The sequence below is a fragment of the Octopus bimaculoides genome, chromosome Z (assembly GCF_046866305.1).
Source record: "Octopus bimaculoides isolate indiv1 chromosome Z, ASM4686630v1, whole genome shotgun sequence".
Taxonomy (NCBI): domain Eukaryota; kingdom Metazoa; phylum Mollusca; class Cephalopoda; order Octopoda; family Octopodidae; genus Octopus; species Octopus bimaculoides.
The window spans coordinates 8,288,182-8,310,681 of NC_142944.1; the positions used below are offsets into that span (position 1 = coordinate 8,288,182).

The 22,500-nt window shown below is 37.8% G+C and overlaps 1 protein-coding gene across 4 annotated transcripts in view; it reads right to left on the bottom strand.

The window, feature by feature from the left end:
* Window positions 1-22,500, bottom strand: part of LOC106877586 (uncharacterized) — a 339,290-nt gene that overhangs the window by 276,587 nt on the left and 40,203 nt on the right. The window contains exon 1 of one of the 4 annotated variants that reach the window (XM_089365486.1): window positions 9,993-10,170. The exons of 1 other annotated variant lie outside the window; for it this stretch is intronic. The gene's annotated coding sequence lies outside the window, so the exon portion shown is untranslated. Of the gene's footprint in view, window positions 1-9,992; window positions 10,171-22,500 lie in introns of those variants that run through there. 2 more of the 4 variants (XM_089365483.1, XM_089365487.1) reach the window with 2 other exon arrangements.

Consider the following 22,500-nt stretch of genomic DNA (forward strand, 5'->3'; position numbering starts at 1 on the left):
GGAAGTCTTTAACGTTTCGAGCTACGCTCTTCAACAGAAAGAATACGGAGACAAGGAGAAAAACACGGAGAAAAAAAATTGAATAGTGTTCAGTCAACGGTCAATCATAGTAATGGCTGACCGGAAGTTAGAGATTTTTTTCACAGGAGAGCTAAGAAAAGGGGGAGAAAGAACGGTGATCGAAGAACGAGGGGCTGTGTGTGTGGGAGATAGAATGCTGGTGATCTTGACGTATGTGTGTGTGAAAATGGGGAGGGGAGAAAGGAGTTGGTCAGTTGTAGTGTGTGCGTGGTGTGATGTGAGGGTACGGGTATATTCACATGTCAAACAAGATAAATTCTTGATAACGTCACCTGAAGAGAAGACAGGACAATCACTTGGTGGCAGTACGAACCCTAAATAAGAAAAAAAAGATGATCTCAAGAATCAAGGATCCTCCAAAACTGTCTGGCTATTGATATGTATGTTTCGACCTCAATGGACATCATCGGTATAGTAGTTGTTATATTTTAAATCCAACAGATCTAGACACTCGGGTATATAATGGGGGTGGGGGAATGTATGGCCCGAGTAATTTTGCATAAATGAAGCAGAAATGAGATAAAAGAAAGAACTTAGAGCAGCTAGTGGAAGATATTTGGATCAACAAACACGAATCTCTTGATTTCTGAGATTATCTTCTCCTCATTTTCCGATGATACCAATTGCCCCCAAAACGATTTTCTACCGTCTCAAAACGCAGAGATTAATTTCCGCAAATCAGAAATTTATCACGTATGTTATTGAATATACCATTATCCATCTTTGCTGTTCATAAACATACCGTTGGCCCGCCCTGTAATTTCATTTAGCTTATTTTCGTTTCATTTTTACTTATGTACATGCAGATATATATATATTACCTTTTCACTATTTGCCCAACAGCTGGGAGCATCCATTTCACGACCTCCCTAACAGGATTAATTTAACAGCCCAGGTAAAAATTCATTTAAATTCTACATCTTAATATGTACAGTGAACAAGGCGGCGAGCTGGCAGAACCATTATTAGCACGCCGGGCAAATTACTTAGCGGTATTTCGTCCGAAAAGACGGACTGAGTTCAAATTCTTTCGAGGTCGATAAAATGAGTACTAGTTGAGCCATGGAGTCAATGTAATCAACTTACTCTCTCCTCCAAACTTGCTGGCCTTGTGCCAAAAATTGAGCTTACTTTAAAGCGGCGAGCTGGTAGACTCGTTACCGAGCCGCAAAAAAAAACAAAAACGCTTAGCGACGATTCTTGTTAAACATAACACACACATACTTATCTATCTATACGGAGGAAACTGAAAGAAGCCTGTCGTTCCTTTCCTTCTCTGAGCGTCTTATTAATACTTTTCATGTACCACGTCTTCACGTTGTTTTTTCTTGTTTTCTCTCCGTTTTTTTTGGGGGGGGGGGGGGAATTATATATATAAACACACACACACGAGTGGCTTCTTTCAGTTTCCATCTACTAGAATCCACTCACGCGGCTTTGACCGTCCCGGGGACCCCGGGGTTAATAGTAGAGGACACTTGCCTGAGGTACCGCGCAATGGGACTGAACCCAAGACCACTGGGAAGCAAGGTTCTCAAGCATGCATACAACCACGCCTGCGCCTATTATTAGAGATTTTGCAACTAAGAATATATATATATATATCTATATATATAAAAATGAGAATGTGTGTCTGTCTGTCTGTGTGAATCCCTAAAACTCGAGAACTACGCAACCAATTTCATTCAAATTTTACACATGCCTTACTTAGGGTTCCAGTTGTGTTTTAGTCAAAAAAAATTATTAACTTCTTGCAGAGTTCGAGCACACGGCAACATAATATCTCCTCCACTATTTAAGTATTACGTGTCAAAAGTGAAACAAAAACACTCATGTCAAATACTTTCACTTTAAAAATGAAACTATTCCACTAACTGAAACAATCACATTTCGATACTGTAGTGACAGATACTTTCACAGAGAGAGAAGAGAGAGAGAGAGAGAGAGAGAGAGAGAGAGAGAGAGAGAGAGAGAGATGTATATGTATACATATACATATATATGTACACCATTTCGATACTGTAATGACAGATACTTTCAGAGAGAGAGAGAGAGAGAGAGAAAGAGAGAAAGAGAGAGAGAGAGAGAGAAAGAGAGAGAGAGAGAGAGAGAGAAAGAGAGAAAGAGAGAGAGAGAGATGTATATGTATACATATAGATGTACACGTATATGTATATATATATAGATCTATACATACATGTATATGTATACATATGTGTAGATGTATATATATATATATAGATGTACATGTAATATGTACACATATATACATACATACAGATATCTATACATATATACACCCATCACACACACATACACATGCACACAAACACACACATTAGTTATTTGTTTTCTTATCCAAAACTACGTCAAAAGTACTGAATGGATCTTTATGAAATTTGGAAATTATATTCTTTGCATAACGGCCATAACTCCCATGAAAATTCATATATTTTTGATGTTGATGAAATTTTAACCCGAACATAACAGATGAGTATTATTTAGAAAATGATGTCACACGTTATCGAGGCTACCATTCTTTCTGGATGTGCAAAAGGGGTTGACGTCTTTATTCCAAGAATTCCTCTTACTCCATCAGGAGCAGACATTCCTTTTACATTCAGAAGACTACAATTCCCCCTTCGTGTGACTTTTGCCATGTCCATAAACAAATATCAGGGTCAAACACTGTCTGTAGCTGGTCTTCTCTTGGAAGAGCCCTGCTTCTCACATGGACAACTGTATGTTGGCTGCTCAAGAGTGGGCAGCAACAAAAAACCTATTTTTATATGCTCCACAAGGGAAAACAAGGAACATAGTTTACAATGAGATGTTATAATCACAACAGCAAGAAAGTATGTACATGATCACCTTCTTTTACGAAACTTCATTGACTTTCATATATTTATATTGATATACATATATATACGTGTGTTTGGGTGCGTGTGTGTATATACATCTCTATATATAAAGATGATGCGTAGTCTAGACGGCGTTTTTAGATTTCATTATTCTCTTTAACTCGGGCAACGCCGGGTATTTCTGCTAGTATATATATATATATATATATACACATGCGCGCGTATTTGTATGTAGTATGTATATACTATGCAAATACGTGTGTTTGCATATATGTGAGTATAAAGTTATCAACAGTTGAGAATAAGAACCAAAATTTTGCAGAAACGGTTTGTTTATATTCTCAAAGAATGTTTTGACCTTAAGAGGCAACGAATCTAAATAAGGCGTGATGTTCTACTACTACTACTACTACTACTACTACTACTACTACTACTACTACTACTACCCAATCAGACTGATTGCGTGGGTTACGAGTGCGGACCCCATCACTTCAAACTGAAAAACGATAATAATGATATCTAACAATTGAGATACAAAGGGAACGAATATATTTGACTAAAGAATATTTATCATATAGAGCTGGACCCTAGTATTTAACTGGTATTTTATTTCATCGACTCTGTTCAGATGAAATGCAAAGTTGATTGACCTCGGCAGGGTTTGGATTCTCAGAACGTAAACAGCTGGGACAAAAATGCCGCAGGGAGAATGTTTATCGATTCTGCTAAGTTATCATTCATTTGTCGTTCGCAAGGACCCCGCAGATGTCGAAGGATACGTACAGAAATGAAATACTAAAAGAAACATGAAACGATGTGGGTTGTGGAGGGCGGTGGCGGGGTCAAGGAAGGGGTTTACATTGAGTTAAAATGTGGAGCGACAGCAAAATAGTAAAGACAGATAAATTAATAAATATAATAATGGGTTTCTGATTTAAGAAAAAGACCAGAAATTTCTAGGGGTTGAAATTGGTTAGCCGGTTCAATCAGCTCTCAGTATATGATTGGTACTTTATAATAATAAATAGCAAATTATAAATAGCACCAGTAGAGATCGTGGTTTTCAATCGGAGTCCATATGCGATTTTGGGGCATCCAAGCAAGCAAAATAGCAAATTGGGGGTCCAAAATATTATTTTAAGGATCCATGAAAAAATGTTGTTTTCAGGTGTATTTATTGCAAGAAACTATTATATTTCCTTTGCTAACGTTCTACATAGTTTAGCATGTTCCCAGCCGCTAAAACACGATTTCTCAGAGAGTATAATTGCAATCCAACACAAGTGAACGTGTGAAAAACAAAATAAGAATTTTGAAAAAATTATCTATAAAACTAGCTATAAAGCATCAAATGACTGTGGGGTCCACCAAAATAAAATAGTAATCAAAGGGGCCCAAAGGCAAAAAAAAAAAGGTTGAGAACCCTTACTATATTGATAGATAAGCAAATGAAACGCAGGTGGAATTTCAACGGAAAACAAAAGCGTTTTATTTATAGTTTGAAGGGAATTTTTGCCAATCCAAATCGTTATGTAATAACAATTTCTTACTTAGACAGAAGACTAGAAATGTGGCGGGCTGTGTGGAGTTAGTTGATCAAATAGAGACTCTAGCATTATACTTTTTTACGAACCTCACTGAAGGAAGAATTGAAAGTCGACCTCAAAACGCAAAGAACTTATGTGATATTTATTCTGAAATGCGCTACGGGTTTTTATTCATAGGGAGTTAATTCAGGGGTAAAATATATACAAAGCCCAGTATACCTATCACGACTACCCGTCTGATAAGGGTACACCAGGCACATGCATCACAACCATATGTGCGTGACATGGTGATCTCATATCAAGATAAACAGCGCACGACCTCGCAGGTGGGGGCCCAGTTAGAATTTTCTTCAGGCCGAGTAGCCCATCCCGCTCAAAAGGTCTCTGAATAAGGTTTGTTTAAGGATGTTGAGCAAAACACCCATGTTTCCAAAGGTGAATTATTCAAACCCCAAAAACTTTTCATTATCACTACGAACCATTGAAACCAAACTCATTTCCAGAAAGGCCATGGCAGAATTTGTGCATAGACTTTAAAGGACCTATTGAAGAAAGTTCAAGTTTTTCTTTCGGATAGATGAATACAACCGTTTCCCTGAAGTAGAAACTGTCACAACGACCTCGGTGGATTACTTGATTCCGAAGCTTCATAGAGTGTTGTGTGCCCATAGTATTCCTCGGGTGATAAAAGCGATAATGAAACTCCTTTCCAGTCAGAGGAATTAGGGAAATATGCTAAACGACAAGGTTTCATACATAGGCGAATTGAGTCAGAACACCTTGAGAGCAATGGACGTGCAGAAAACTATGTGGAAGTTGAACTAAGCCCATATTGCTCGCATTGAGGTACTGGATCCCAGAAATACAGACTGCAAACTGAATTAACGTGCAACAGCACGCAATACGACAGCTATCAGCCAAGCTGAAAGCTTGTGTAATCGTACAATATCAATCAACGTGCCTCACATGAAATCAGCATCAACAGGTGCAATGTACAATCAGATCATCCAGCGTGATCCAGCCACTAAACAGAAAGAGAAGAAAAAAAACACAAACTTTGATAAACGGAACCATGCCACTGAACAGCAGATACTTGTCGGTTATCAGGTGTTCATAAAACAGAGTAAGTCAACGACTGGTTCGACAGTTTACAGTAACTGAAATCAAAGCTCGATGATCGCAAGGGAACAGGCCAATCAGAAACTCACTCGCGATGCACTCGAGTGTAAATGCCTCCCGGACAGACCAGCATGTGTGTGCCCCAAAGGGAAGAAAGATAGAGGAGTACGATGATCATATTGACGAAGCGGATCTGGGCCTGTCGATCACAAACCATCTACAGGAAACCAAAACATAACCTACAAATGTATTAGCAGATGTCAATCAGCGAGTGGTACCAGAACTTCGACGCAGCAACAGAAATCGTCGACCTCTGCCTTACCTAAGCGACTACGTTCTGAACTCAGAGATGGGTAGAAGGTGTTTTTTTTAATATTCCGACATGCTCTACGAATTTTCATAGATAGCAGGGTTATCTTCTCTTGCCGGACATTGTTAATAGCGCATGACAAGAACTGTGAGAGGACGTAAATGGTGGTGGTCTCCTGAAATGCATGGGGAGGAGTCTCTGCCGCGTGGTTCGCCTTGCTACAACAGAACTCGGACATTGGATAAGCAACGTTCATCTACGGACCATATTACCCGGATAAAGTCAAGTAGGCCATTGACGTGAATCCGGTCCTACCAGCTGCAGAGACATTTGATCTCCAACAAATTTCATAAGGATTTCCTGTTCTCCCTCACCTCTTTTTTATTTTCCTGATGTTCTAACCGTTTCTGCTAATTTGCCGCTGCTAATTAGTGTTACAACAATAACAACGATAGCAACAATAACGACACAGCTACTCAAGTGTGCCATAGCGAATTTGTTTCCTCATAACTTCCAGAAAAATGGATATTTTTTTAAATGAAATATTTTTACAAATATGCTTCAGATAGTGCAAATTTCGATAATATCAGAATTTGTAGTAATTTTTTTTTCCCGAGGGTAGAGAGAGGAGTTTTTGAAAATTCATTAAAGTCGGCTTTGTTTCCTCACAACTTTACGAAAATGGATATTTGTGTGTGTGTGTGATATTTTCTACAAATACATTTCAGATTGTGTAGATTACGATTATGTTGGAATTTAATATGTAAAAAAACAACAATAACAACAAAATTGTATGCTTGTACATATACATTATTGACACACATCACAATTTTTCTCGAACTTTCAAGTTTTTGATGTGTGTCTGTATGTATGTGCGAGTCCACCAATTTTTTTTATTTTTGCATATTAAAATTCCAATATAATCGTAATATGCATCATCAGAACGGTGTTTGTAGAAAATTTCGCAAAAAGAAATATCCATTTTCAGAAAGTTATGAGGAAACAAAGCCAACTTATGTGAATTTTCCGAAAATCCTCTCCTCAACCTTGGAAAAGAATTTTCATAACAAATTCCGAAATAATCGGAATCTACACCTTCTGGAGCATATTTGCAGAAAAATTCCATAAAAAAAAAATCCATTTTTCTGGAAGTTATGAGGAAACAAAGTCAATGGGGCACACTTGTGTAGTAGATGTATCACAATAATGAGAAATTATATTACTAAACAAAATGCCGAAAAAGAAACCTTCGAAATTTACTATTATTATAATTAATATATTACACGTGTACTCACCACACACAAAAGCAAGTTGTGCATGTGAGAAACATGCATGCATGCCTACGTGCAACATCAGTTGTTACGATATAGATTTATGTTGCTTGGAAGGATTAGTGTTGTTCAATAGAGAGACATTCCGTCAAATGAGTGAGTGCGCGCGTGTCTGCGTGCATGCAGTACGCGTGTTAACACACACAGAAACACATGCACAAACTCACATACACATGTGTATATGCACATATGTGAACATCTTATGAACATACGCACAAATATATAAACACATACATACATGCATATATATATACACATAAACAGATATAATATATATGTATAAACATATACACAATTACATGTATATTTGTGTGTGTGTACATATCTACACCTCTTAATGTGTGTATTTAAAGATCGACATTTTTCGTTTTGATTTTATTTCACACACACACACACACACACACACACACACACAAACATATGCGTGTTTATATTAATGATTATAATGCATCTGTTATAAACGTGCACGTATGTATGTACATACATGCAAGCAAAGATTGATGTATGCATACATATACACACGCATTATATATATATTCTTTTATTCTTTTACTTCAGTCATTTGACTGCAGCCATGCTGGAGCGCCACCTTTTAATCGAGCAAACCGACCCCGAGTACTTATTCTATCGGTCTCTTTTTGCCGAACCGCTAGATTACGGGGACATAAACACACCAGCATCGGTTGTCAAGCGATGTTGGGGGTGGGAGACAAACACAGACACACAAACATATACACACACATACATATATATATATATATATATATATATATATACACACACATATACGACGGGCTTCTTCTAGTTTCCGTCTACCAAATCCACTCACAATGCTTTGGTCGGCCCGAGGCTATAGTAGAAGACACCCAAGATGCCATGAAGTGGGACTGAACCCAGGACCATGTGGTTAGGAAGCAAGCTACTACACAGCCACTCCTGCTGCGCCTATACTTGCCATACAGCCACTCCTGCGCCTATATATATATATATATATATATATATATATATATATATATATATATATATATATATATATGCATACATACGTATGTTTGCTAAACAGCTGTATTTTCGCCATACACCTGTGCTAGGTATTTGAGGCTGATGGCAACGAGTAATTTTCACATAACAAACAACGTATCATCATCACCATCATCAAGAACAACATCAACAGCAGCAGCGGCAGCAGCACTATCTGCAAGAGTATGTCGTGTGTTGGTAGATAAATCGTAGCAACATCCATGATTGTACTAGCATATCGTGGATGTACCAACATTTAACTCCATTATCATCATCGTCAGTACCACCGCCGCCGCCGCCACAACCATCAACGAGGGAGCCTTTATGCGGACGATCGACCGATCTGCTAGAAATAGACAGCAGTGAAATCAACAACACAACACTGCTGTTTTTAAGTAGTGAAGGACACATTGAGATAATATAGTAATACATTTTTTAAAAAAAGAAATATAAGTATATAAATAAATAAATAAATAAACCGAGCGGGATGGTCGTGGTTGGATCAAACAACATTTTTTTTAATAATAGTAAATCTGATTGATCAGAGATGACCTCTGAATCAAACAACAATAACATCATTAATGTTTGTATAATTAAAAGAAAAATAAAGAAATTATTATTATTATAAAGAAATCATATAAATAAAGAAAGAAAGAAATCGTAATTAAGAGAAAAATAAGAAAAATTACCAATAAATTAATAAAGAAAAAAAAACTGGAAACATATTTCGAACAGAGAATACACACGTGTGTGTATGTTCGTGCATAAGTGATATATGTGTGTGTGTGTGTGTGTATGAATGTATACGTTTTACATATGTGTATGTATGTATGTATGCACAAAGGTGTTAATGAAAATGACGACATAGTCAATGAATGTGAGGATATATAGAAAGTAAATAGCGCGTGAAATAGTATACGTATAATTGCAACTAACAAGGGTGATATAACAACGATAACAAAGAACTGTACCATGATGATGATGATGACGATGATGATTTCTTGCTGGTAGCAGCCAGAAAAGCACTCAACATCAACAGTTCGTTCCACACACACACACACACACACACGCGTGCGCACATATATACACAAACGTACAGACACATGCACGCACATACACATAGTACACAAGAACGGGTGAAGATGCATATGCAATGTTTGTGAGTGCGTGCGTGTGCGTAAATGTTTGCATTTGCATGTGAATATATAGATGATGATGATGACAATAATAATGTTGATGCTGGTAACAGTAGTGATGCATAAATATAATGAAAAGAGCAACAATGCATTATAACAACAAAGATAACGCAATAACGATATAACAATAAAACTACTAATAATATACTATTATTATTATTATTATTATTAATGACGAATAAATACATATACACTCATGATACTGTATGTGCACGCGCGCGTATGTGTGTGCATACATATCTATATATATAGATATGAATATATATATGTATATATTCATGCACGCACACATAAATATGCATATATGTGCTTACATGTATTTATCTCCTATATATATTACATACATAAATATAAATATATACATATATACACACATATGTACGTATGCGCATGTTTATGTTAATACAGATTCATATATATATATATATATATATATATATATATATATATATATATGCATAGACACATTACTACATACAAACCATTATATATATATTCATTGGGAAGAGTTAATAAACAATGCATACCTGAATAATTGATGTCTGAGAAGAGATAAGAATAGAAGTGGAGGTAGCAGCATTATTAATTTCTTACACTTTTGAAAAATGCTTCACAAAAGACGTTCTGGTGATGACACAAGTAAATGGTACTACTAGTGTTAGCACTTATAGGAATGGTGTTGTTGGCGGCTGCGGCGGCGGCGGCGGTGGTGGTGGTAGTTTGTGCTGATGGCGGTAGTAATAGCATCGGTACTATCATTGGTAGCGCCGTTTTGCAATAGTAGTTGTAGTATAGTAATTGTTGTTGGTATCGACGTTGTTATTGTTGTTGTTTTGATGGTGGCACTGCCAGAATGAAGTAACATACACATAACATAGATGCACATGCATATGCGCGCGTGTGTGTGTGTGTATGTATATATATATATATATATATATATATATATATATATATACGTGTGTGTGTGTGTATGTATGTTACAACACAAACATGAAAATGATAGCTGTAGTAACGATTGTAGTAATATTTTCGTTTTAGCAGTGCAAGTATAGCTAATGTTACTACTGTTGCTGCTACTACTACTACTACTACTACTACTACTGCAGCTGCTGGAACTAAAGTAATCGTAGTAGTAATAGTAGTAGTAGTAGTAATAATAATAGTAGTAGTAGTAGTAGTAGTCTGGTTAATATGTTATGTGGATGAGAAGAAATTTTATGTTGAACAAAATAGATTATTTATTTATTTGTTTGTTTATTTATTTGCAGTATACCAATAGATTGGTGTTGGCAACGATGGGTGTGGTAAGGGAGGTGGGAAGAGGTAGGGAGAGGCTGAAGGGGAAAAGAAAAAAAAAAGGAAGAGGAGGAAAAGCAATGTCAGAACCAGTCGGTTTTTGTTGACAGTGGTGGTGGAATATAGAGGAAGAAAGAGTGACAGAAAACGGGGAGGGGAGAGAAAAAGACAGACATAAAGAGAGGAAAAGAAAGCGAGGGAGAAAGACAAGAGAGACAGAGAAAGGGAGATATACACACGCATGGACACAAACAGAAAGAAAGAGTGTGTGTAAGTGAGAAATCGAGGTGCAGAGAGAAGGGTGTGGTATAAATGATGGGAAAGAAACACACTGAGAGGTAGAGAGGTAGGGAGAGAGTGAGTGAGCGCGTGTCAACGTGACAGGGAGAAGGCGGGTTGATGGAAAAAGTTCAGTCCTTCAGAGTAAATTAGTAATTTATATACAACTTGCACAATCACAAGTACCAAACGGATTCTGTGACTCTCTTTTTGTGTGTACAGCGTAATTCACCACACATGTGTGAATTACATTCTATGATGTATTGCATATTATATATTGACATCATACATGCATAACGCAACATTCATAAGCGTGTGTGAATATTAAGATTCGTGTTTATTTGCTGTTATATATATTTATATATAAATACATACGTATGTATACCCATCCATCTGTCTGTCTGTCTATCTATCCATCTATCTACCTATTTGTCTATCTATCTATCTATCTACCTTTATGTCTATCTATCTATCTATCTACCTTTATGTCTATCTATCTATCTACCTTTATGTCTATCTATCTATCTATCTATCTATCTATCTTTATGTCTATCTATCTATCTATCTATCTATCTATCTATCTACCTTTATGTCTATCTATCTATCTATCTATCTACCTTTATGTCTATCTATCTATCTATCTACCTTTATGTCTATCTATCTATCTATCTACCTTTATGTCTATCTATCTATCTATCTATCTACCTACCTACCTACCTACCTATCTATCTATCTCTCCATATCTCTATCTATCTATCTGTCTGTCTATCTGCCTGTCTGTCTGTTTATCCATTTACACCCGTATATCATAATCGTTATCATTTTAACATCTGCTCTTCCCTGCTCACATTGGTGTGTGTATGTATGCATATACACACAAACATACTCATACCTGCACATACATATGTACATGTATATATAAATATATATATCGGATTAAGCAATGAAATGTCAACACACACACACGCACACACAGACACACACACACACAAGATGTGCTTCCATCCATTAAATTTCTGCTTACGAAGCTCACTCACCAGGTCAACTTCATGCTATAATAGAAAACATCTGTCCAAAGTGCCAAGAATAAGATTGAACCTGGAACTACAAGGGTGTGAAACAGACTTCTTAACCACAGAGCCATACCTACACACAGGGCTGGCTTTAGGGTTGCTGGAACCCTGGGCAAGCTGAACTCCGCTGTGTACAAGTTGATAGCCATGGAAGTTTCCTGTCTTTGTCATTCCCTCCTCGGCACCCCCAAGCACATGGTGCCCCAAGTGACTTCCTGAGTTGCAGGTACCTCGAACCAGTCCTGCCTACACATCAATGTTGAAGCTCCTTTCATAAATTTGGGGGTGGCTTAATCCTTTGATGGCAGAAAACCAAGAGAAGTGTCATCTTTGCAGGCTCTTATATAACGTGGCTGTGTGACAAGAAGTTTCTTTTCCAACCACATGATTCCAGGTTCAGTCCCACCGTGTGGTACCTTGGCCAAATGTCTTCTACTATAGCCTTGGGCCAACCAAAGCCTTGTGAATGGATTTGGTAGAAGGAAACTGAAAGAAGCCTGTCGTATATATATTTATGTCTGCATGTCTTTGTCTGTGTTTATCCCCCCACCACCGCTTGACAACCAATGTTGGTATGTTTATGTCCCCAGTAACTTAGCAGTTTGGCAAAAGAGACTGATAGAATATGTACTAGGTTTAAAAAGAATAAGTCCTGGGATTGATTTCTTCGACTATAAAACCCTTTAACATGGTGCTACAACATGGCCACAGTCAAATGACAGGAACTTGTCAGTGCTGCTGGACTGGCTCCTGCACTACACTCTCAGAGTGATTGGTGTTAGGAAGGGCATCCAGCTGTAGAAACTTTGCTAGATCAGATTGGAGCCTGGTGTCGCCATCCGGTTCGCCAGTCCTCAGTCAAATCTTCCAACCCATGCTAGCATGGAAAGTGAACGTTAAACTATGATGATGATGATATATATATATATATATATATATATATATATATATAATAATAATAATAATAATGATAATAATAATACAAATAATATGTGAGTATATGCATATATACGTACATGTATGTACTTACCTACATCTACATGTATATATAGATGCATATCTGGGTACAGGACGTCACAAAAAAACGTGGACAAAATGAAAAACAAAACATAAACAGCACAGAAAACAGACAGGCCACATAGAGAACATCTCCTTCATCAGCTGCCCCTATATATATATATATATATATATATATATATATATATATACACACACACACACATACACATACATATGTATGGATGTATAGAATCATGGGACAATCACAACAAAGCTCCTCAAGAGTTATCTGGCTACCATACCACATAGTAATCTAACATGGAGGAGTGAAATGTAGAGTCCTGCACAGCTGAAATCCAGCAGATCCAATCAGGGAAAAATTACTTTTGCATGAGGAAAGCTGCAAGACGATTGTAATCTTATGGATATCAACTGGTGATATTAATATATTCATCTCTCACACCTGACATTCTTTATGTTCTCTCTCTCTCTCTCTCTCTCTATATATATATATATATATATATATATATATATATATATACATACATATATATATATACTGTTTTATTTCTTTACTGCCAACAAGGGGCTACACACAGAGGGGACAAACAAGGACAGACAAACGGATTAAGTCGATTATGTCGACCCCAGTGCGTAACTGGTACTAAATTTATCGACCCCGAAAGGATGAAAGGCAAAGTCGACCTCGGCGGAATTTGAACTCAGAACGTCGCGGCAGACGAAATACCGCTAAGCATTTCACCCGGCGTGCTAACGTTTCTGCCAACTCGCTGCCTTTATACATATATATATAGATATATATATATATATATATATATAGATATATATATATATATATGTGTGTGTGTGTATATATATGTGTGTGTGTGTGTGTGTATATATATGTGTGCATGTATATATATATATGTATATGTATATATATATAGACACAGGAGTGGCTGTGTGGTAAGTAGCTTGCTTACCAACCACATGGTTCCGGGTTCAGTCCCACTGCATGGCACCTTGGGCAGGTGTCTTCTACTATAGCCTAGGGCCGACCAAAGCCTTGTGAGTGGATTTGGTAGATGGAAACTGAAAGATGCCCGTCGTATGTATATATATATATATATATATATATATATATATGTATGTGTGTGTGTGTGTGTTTGTGTGTCTGTGTTTGTCCCCCCCACCATCGCTTGACAACCGATGCTGGTGTGTTTCCGTCCCCGTAACTTAGCGGTTCGACAAAAAAGACCGATAGAATAAGTACTAGGCTTACAAAGAATAAAGTCCTGGGGTCGATTTTCTCCAGCATGGCCACAGTCAAATGACTGAAACAAGTAAAAGAGATATGTATGTTAATATATGCATATATATATATATATATATATATATATATATATATATATATATATATAAACATAATTAAGGGATCAGCTGAGACTCCAACAGATAGCAATGCTATCTGTTGGAGTCTCAGCTTTTTAGCTGCTATTTCTGAACTTCGGTATGTGGTGAAGCAACTATTTGCTGATCCCTTAATTATGTTTATAAATGTATAAGAACTTTTAAATAAGTTCTCCACCGATAATGGTGTTTACATACCGAAGGGCTTGGTAAAATTATTAATTGTTAATTTATTAATAAATTAATAAATTGATAAACCTTTACCCTTTTAATTGTAATGTTGTATGTATATATATATATATATATATATATATATATATATAAGTACATAGATATACATATATATATAGATAATGTACTGATATTTGGTTTGTGCCTGAAGAATATTTTTCAGTTTTCACAACCTATGAAACTATTACATGTAATGTAACTTTAAATAAATTACACACACACACACACACACATATATATATATATATATATATATATATTACTCTTTACTCTTTTACTGGTTTCAGTCATTTGACTGTGGCCATGCTGGAGCACCGCCTTTAGTCGAGCATGTCGACCCCAGGCCTTATTCTTTGTAAGCCTAGTACTTATACTATCGGTCTCTTTTGCTGAACCGCTAAGTTACAGGGACGTAAACACACCAGCATCGGTTGTTAAGCGATGTTGTGGGGGACAAACACAGACACACAAACATATATATATATATGTATATATATATGCTGGGCTTCTTTCAGTTTCTGCCTACCTAATCCACTCACAAGGCTTTGGTCGGCCCAAGGCTATAGTGGAAGACACTTGCTCAAGGTGCCATGCAGTGGGACTGAACTTGGAACCATGTGGTTCGTAAGCAAGCTACTTACCACATAGCCACCACGCCTATATATATAAATTTACATTATTTAACATACACCTTCCATGCTAGATGACTGCGCCAAGTTCTACTATTTGCTCTGGCATGGTGTCCACAGCTAGATGCCCTTCCTAATGCCAACCACTTTACAGAGTGTACTGGGTGCTTTTTTAGTAGGCACCAGCTCCAGTGAGGTTGCCCTGTAACTAGCAAGACAAGACCAACACCCTCAAGTGAGTGGGGAGTAGTATTGGGGAAGGTGTCTTTGTAAAAATATGTTGAGCTAACCAACAAAAGGCGTAAGAGGTAGACCAAGAATGAGATGGTTGGATAATATCCATGGTTTCAGTGGGTCACATTTCAGAATCTAGCCAGGTGTAATGATGGTTACTTTTGAGTGGATCCCATGGAAGATGTGACTGAGGATTCTAGTTCCATAACCCCAGGAATAGTGGGCAGAAAAGATGGATGGGTGGATGGACAAATGTTTTTTTAAGGTATTTTGTTTTTCCCAACCACATGGTTTGGTGTTCAATTCCATTGTATGGTACCTTGGGCAAGTGTCTTCTACTATAGCCTTAGTTCAACCAAAGCCTTGTGAGTGGATTTGGTAAATGGAAACTGAAAGAAGCCTGTCCTATGTACGTAAACATATATGTATGTATTTACGTGTGTGTGTGTTGTCTTTGTGTCTGTTTGTTCCCCCACCATCACTTAAGAACTGATTGTGTGTTTATGTCTTGTAACTTAGTGGTTCGACAAAAGAGACCAATAGAATATGTACTAGGTTTACAAAGTATAAGTCCTGGGGTTGATTTCTTTAACTAAAACCCTTTCAGGTGGTGCTCCAGCATGGTCAGTCTAATGACTGAAACAAGTAAAAAAATAAAATAATAATAAATTTGGTGCACTATTCCACAATATTCTTTTCTACTCTAGGCACAAGGCCTGAAATTTTGGGGGAGGGTGCCAGTCGATTAGACTGACACCAGTATGCAACTGGTACTTAATTTATGAACCCCGAAAGGATGAAAGGCAAAGTTGACCTCGGAGGGAGTTGAACTCAGAATGTAAACAGATGAAATACTGCGAAACATTTCACCTGGCATACTAACGTTTCTGCTAGCTCGCCGTCTTACTATTCCACAATATTGCCAATAAACTATATTTGTATGCCATGGCAAGAGAAAGATTCTGATACTTAGAACAGGACCAATCTTTAGAGATGTGTGTAAAGTATCTGTAAATTAAGTTGTCAGAGTAATTTTATCATCATCAACAATTAATAAAAATCCTTTTCCTTTTCCTGCCACACTGACTTTGTTTTACAAATTTTACAAGTGAAATCGTCATGGCTCCTGTGCCCAGCATCGTTGCCAGTGCCATCGGACTAGCTCCTGTGCAGGTGGCACGTAAAATACACCATTTTGTGCGTGGCCGCTGCCAGTACCGCCTGACTGACCTTCGTGTTGGTGGCATGTAAAAGCACCCACTACACTCTCTGAGTGGTTGGCGTTAGGAAGGGCATCCAGCTGTAGAAACTCTGCCAAATCAGATTGGAGCCTGGTGTAGCCATCTGATTCACCAGTCCTCAGTCAAATCATCCAACCCATGCTAGCATGGAAAGCGGACGTTAAATGACGATGATGATGTTGAGTATTCTACTTGGAATTTCTAAGTGTTGCAATAGAGATGGAGCATCTACGGCTTGATAAAGTACACTGATTCTGCACTGTAATGTGGCCAGTGATAGGAAGGGCATCCAGTTGTTAAAACAAAAGATTCTTTTTAAAAACACATGCTGAAATATAGAAAGAACAACTGAAGATGTGGAGTCAGAAAGCTGCAATGCAGGCATTAAAAAGGGGAATAACTCTGAATATAGAGTAAAGAAGACTTTAGTTCTGTTGCAGATAAGTCCTTTAGTGCCAATGACAAAATAAAATCCACCTCTAACTTTATGCTATAAAGTGGTTGGTGATAGGAAATGTATAAACGGTTAAAAAGGAAAGTAATGCCCAAAAGATCCACCCCAAAAATAACACAGTAGAGACTGATGATGTTTTTCTGTTACCACGTGTACCACAGGACAGAGGGCTTTGCCAGGAGGTGAGATGCAATGAAACCTGCCCAAACTTATGCAATCGTGGTAAAAATGGATGTAATATGATGATGATGATGATGATGATGACGATGATGACGATGATGATGATGGTGGTGATGATGATGATGATGATGTGATGATGATGATGATGATGATGACGATGATGATGATTATGATGTCATTCAACATAGTAAAAACATGACCAACCAAGAAACTGCAACCAGTTTGATGTTGATTATGGATAATTTTTTTAAGCTTAGTGAGTGTAAATATAGTTTATTTACAAAAATCATCTGTAGTTTACACTAAATATACATTTTCAGAAACACACACACACACACACACACACACACACACACACACACAGAGAAAGAGAGAGAGAAACAGAAAGAGAGAGGGGTGGTTCCTGCGAGATTCACTAAGAGAAGCAATGCTCTCAAATGAAAAGAATTGGATATTCTATAACATTGAATTTCATATTGACCTATATAGCAAACAGATCTATAAGACAAATCAATACAGCACAGATATTTAAATAGCAAATATAGATCTCTACAAAGAAAACATAGTTATATAACAAAATATATGGATATGTAATAAAGATGTGTGTGCAAGTTATGTGTGTGTAAACATGACTGAAAGTTATTTAACAAAGATATATAGCGAGATATATATCACAAAGATAGTTTTATACATATGTGTGTGTGTGTGTGTGTGTGTGAAACAAAAGTGGTTTTAGAACAAATGTATCATTATATGGAACAAAGTGAGTTATGTAACAAACGTTTAGCTTAATACATCAAGATTTTGCAAATGTGAACTTTGTAGAAAGAAACCCTGGGGAAGCCCATCATACATTACACACACATATATATATATATACACACAATCATACATACATACACACATACATACACGCACACATACATACATACACGCACACACATACATACACACATACATACACGCACACATAAATACATAGTACATACATGCATACATACATACACACATACATACACGCACACACATACATACATACACACACATATATACATGCATACATACATACATACATGCATACACACATACATACACACATACATACACGCACACACATACATACATTCATACATACATACACACATACATACACACACACATACATACATACATTTATAATGCATAAACAGAGCCTGAAGATTGCTTTAAGATGCATGGCGTATTTCATAAAAATGCCTGTTCAAGTATCATAATAGTATGAAACTATTAGTAGCTCTTTTGGCTGTACATTTAAATTCACACACACACACACACACAAATATAGCTATAAATAACATGTAAATATTAAATTGAAAATCACTGTAGATGGACCCAGTACCATGAGACTGGAAAGCAAACTTCTTATTTCTTTTTTCCCACAAGGGGCTAAACATAGAGGGGACGAACAAGGACAGACAAAGGGGTTAAGTCGATTACATCAACCCCAGTGCGTAACTGGTACTTAATTTACCGACCCCGAAAGGATGAAAGACAAAGTCGACCTCGGCGGAATTTGAACTCAGAACGTAACGGCAGACAAAATACCGATAAACATTTCGCCCGGCATGCTAACATTTCTGCCAGCTCGCCGCCTTAGCAAACTTCTTACCATACATCCACACCTACATCTTAATATATATATATATATATATATATATATATATATATGCACACACACATATATACATATACAACCACAAATCCCTTCAGGTAGATGGCCCTGCTTGATCTGTAGAAAAGGTGTAGGTAGAAACTCCATAAGATGTACCCAGTGTAAGCTATGGACACATAAGAGGTGCAGCAATATCAAAGGAAGGTTAACTAGGAAGTTAGCTTTTGTATGTAGCAGATGTTCAGGTGCAATAAACACTGAAAATGTGCAGAGAACAACTTCTGCTACATTCCAGGGAGAAAAACTAGAAGTAGTTGATAGCTTCCGTTACCTAGGGGACCAAGTCAGTAGCAGTGGTGGATGCTCTGATAGTGTAGCTGCTAGAATATGAATAGCCTGGGCAAGGTTCAGAGAGCTCCTACATCTGCTGGTAATAAAGGGCCTCTCACTCAGAGTAAAAGGTAGACTGTATGATGTATGTGTGAGAACAGCCATGCTACATGGCAGTGAAACATGGGCTGTGACTGCTGAGGACATGCGTAAGCTTGCAAGGAACGAAGCCAGTATGCTCTGCTGGATGTGTAATGTCAGTGTGCATATTCGACAGAGTGTAAGTACCTTGAGAGAAAAGTTGGATTTAAGAAGCATCAAATGTAGCGTGCAAGAGAGACGACTGCACTGTTATGGTCATGTGTTGCGAATGAATGAGGACAGCTGTGTGAAAAGTGTCACACCCTAGCAGTTGAGGGAATCTGTGGAAGAGGTAGACCCAGGAAAACCAGGGATAAGGTGGTGAAGCACGACCATTGAACATTGGGCCATACCGAGGCAATGACTAGTGACCGGGACCTTTGGAGATATGCTGTGCTTGAGAAGACCCGACAAGCCAAGTGAGACCATAGCTCATGGGTGTAACCAGACCATTTATGAATACCCCTCATTCATTGGACAATAAACCTTGCTTGTGAAGACACTGAGGCAAGTGAAATCAAAATCAAAATTGCTGACATGGCTGATGACAGTACCACCTGATTGGCACTTGTGCCTGTGGAACGTTAAAAGCACATTTGAGTGTCATCATTGCCAGGGCCACCATGCTGGTGACATGTGAAAAGCACCATTCGAGCATGATCGTTGCCAGCATCGCTTTACCGGCACATGTGCTGGTGGCACATAAAAAACAACATTCGAGCGTGGTCGTTGCCAGTGCCACCGGACTCAGCCCACTGAGTGGACTGAAGCAATGTGAAATGAATTATTTTTTGCTCAAAAATACATGTTGCCCAGTCCAAAAATCGAAACCACAATCTTACATTCTTGAGTTCAACACCCTAACCACTAAGCCATGAGCCTTTACCTTGTACTCCAATGGTTGTAAGCATCCTCCATACTGATGACTAGGCTGTGAATCCCCTGCAGCCAACTTCAAATAGGAATAACGATGACTTGCCATCCTTTCTTTCAGCAATCTTGCAGCAGGCTCTTCTACTTGTCACACTTCCATTCAAAGGCTTAACCCATTAACACTCAGATTACTTTATCAAATGTAATGCTTATTCATTTGCATTCATTCGCATTTATCCTGTTTTATCTTGTAGGCTGGAGATTTTAATGATGTGACTCTTTTACTTGTTTCAGTAATTTGACTGTGGCCATGCTGGAGCACCGCCTTTAGTCGAGCAAATCGACCTCAGGACTTATTCTTTGGAAGCCTAGTACTTATTCTATCGGTCTCTTTTGCCGAACCGCTAAGTTACGAAGATGTAAACACACCAGCATCAGTTGTCAAGCGATGCTAGGGGGACAAACACAGACACACATACATATATATATATATATATATATATATATATATACATATACATGTATACGATGGGCTTCTTTCAGTTTCCATCTACCAAATCCACTAACAAGGCTTTGGTCAGCCTGAGGCTATAGTAGAAGACACTTGCCCAAGACAAATATTGTAAGAGGTAGGGTCTGGCCAGTTGGAACATAAAACAGACTATTTTGGCCATATATTCTTTTATTCTTTTACTTGTTTCACTCATTTGACTGCAGCCATGCTGGGGCACTGCCTTTAGTCAAACAAATCGACTCCAGGGCTTATTTTTTGTACTTATTCTATTGGTCTATTTTGCCGGATTGCCAAGTTACAGGAATGTAAACACACCAACATCGGCAGTCAAGCAATGGTAGGGGTACAAAAACACATACACACACACAAACATATGCAGACACACACACCTGATGAGCTTTTTTCAGTTTCCGTCACCCAAATTCACTCAGAAAGCTTTGGGTGGCCCAAGGCTATAGTAGAAGACACATACCCAAGCGCCCACACAATGGGACTGAACCTGGAACCATGTGGTTGGGAAGCAAGGCAAAAAGGGTTAATCACACCCCAGTTCCCAAAGGACTGTGAACTTGATCAAGATTATTTTCTTTGACTTTTCGGATCACAAAACTACATATGTCTTCAAGGAACTGCAACCTTTCTCAGTTTTACTTTCTTATTCCACGATTAGGTTCCATGTCGGAGACCAGCTGTCCTTTTCTTCTCTACTCACAAACATTTCTCCTTCCTCCACAAACTTGATTGCCAGAGTTGCTTTCCCTTGCTAATGCTATTTCTTGAATCATTTCTGTTCCAGGGTATGAGCAAGTTTTGCAAGCACCTTGTCATGGGCCACTTGTTTCTCTTTTGAGTAAGTGCTATTTTACACCCTGACAAGATGTGTGCACCTTTCTGTTGTAAAGTGGTTGGCATCGGGAAGAACATTGAGCTGTAGAAACCTTGTCAAAGCAGACGCTGGAGAATGAAGCAATGTTTGGACTCATTGGGTCCTACTCAAATTGACCACTTCAAGCCAGTATGGGGCAAGGGCGTTAAGTGATGATGATGATGATGATGTATGCATACATATATATGTGTGTGTGTGTGTATATATATATATATATATATATATATAGGGGTGGCTCTGTGGTAAGAAGCTTGCTTCCGAGCTATATGCTGCCAAATTCAGTCCTACTGTGTTGCACCTTGGGCAAGTGTCTTCTACTATAACTTCAAGCTGACCAGAGCCTTGTGAGTGGATTTGGTAGACGGAAACTGAAAGAATCCCGTCGTATATATATATATATGTATATATATCTATGTGTGTGTGCCTTTGTGTCTGTGTTTGACCTCTACTACCACTTGACAACTGTTGTTGGTGTGTTTATGTCCCCATAACTTAGCAGTTCAGCAAAAGAGATTGATGGACTATGTACCAGGCTTAGTAAAAAAAAAAAAGTTAAGTATGTACTGAAGTCTATTCATTTGACTAAGAATTCTTGAAGGTGATGCTCCAGCATG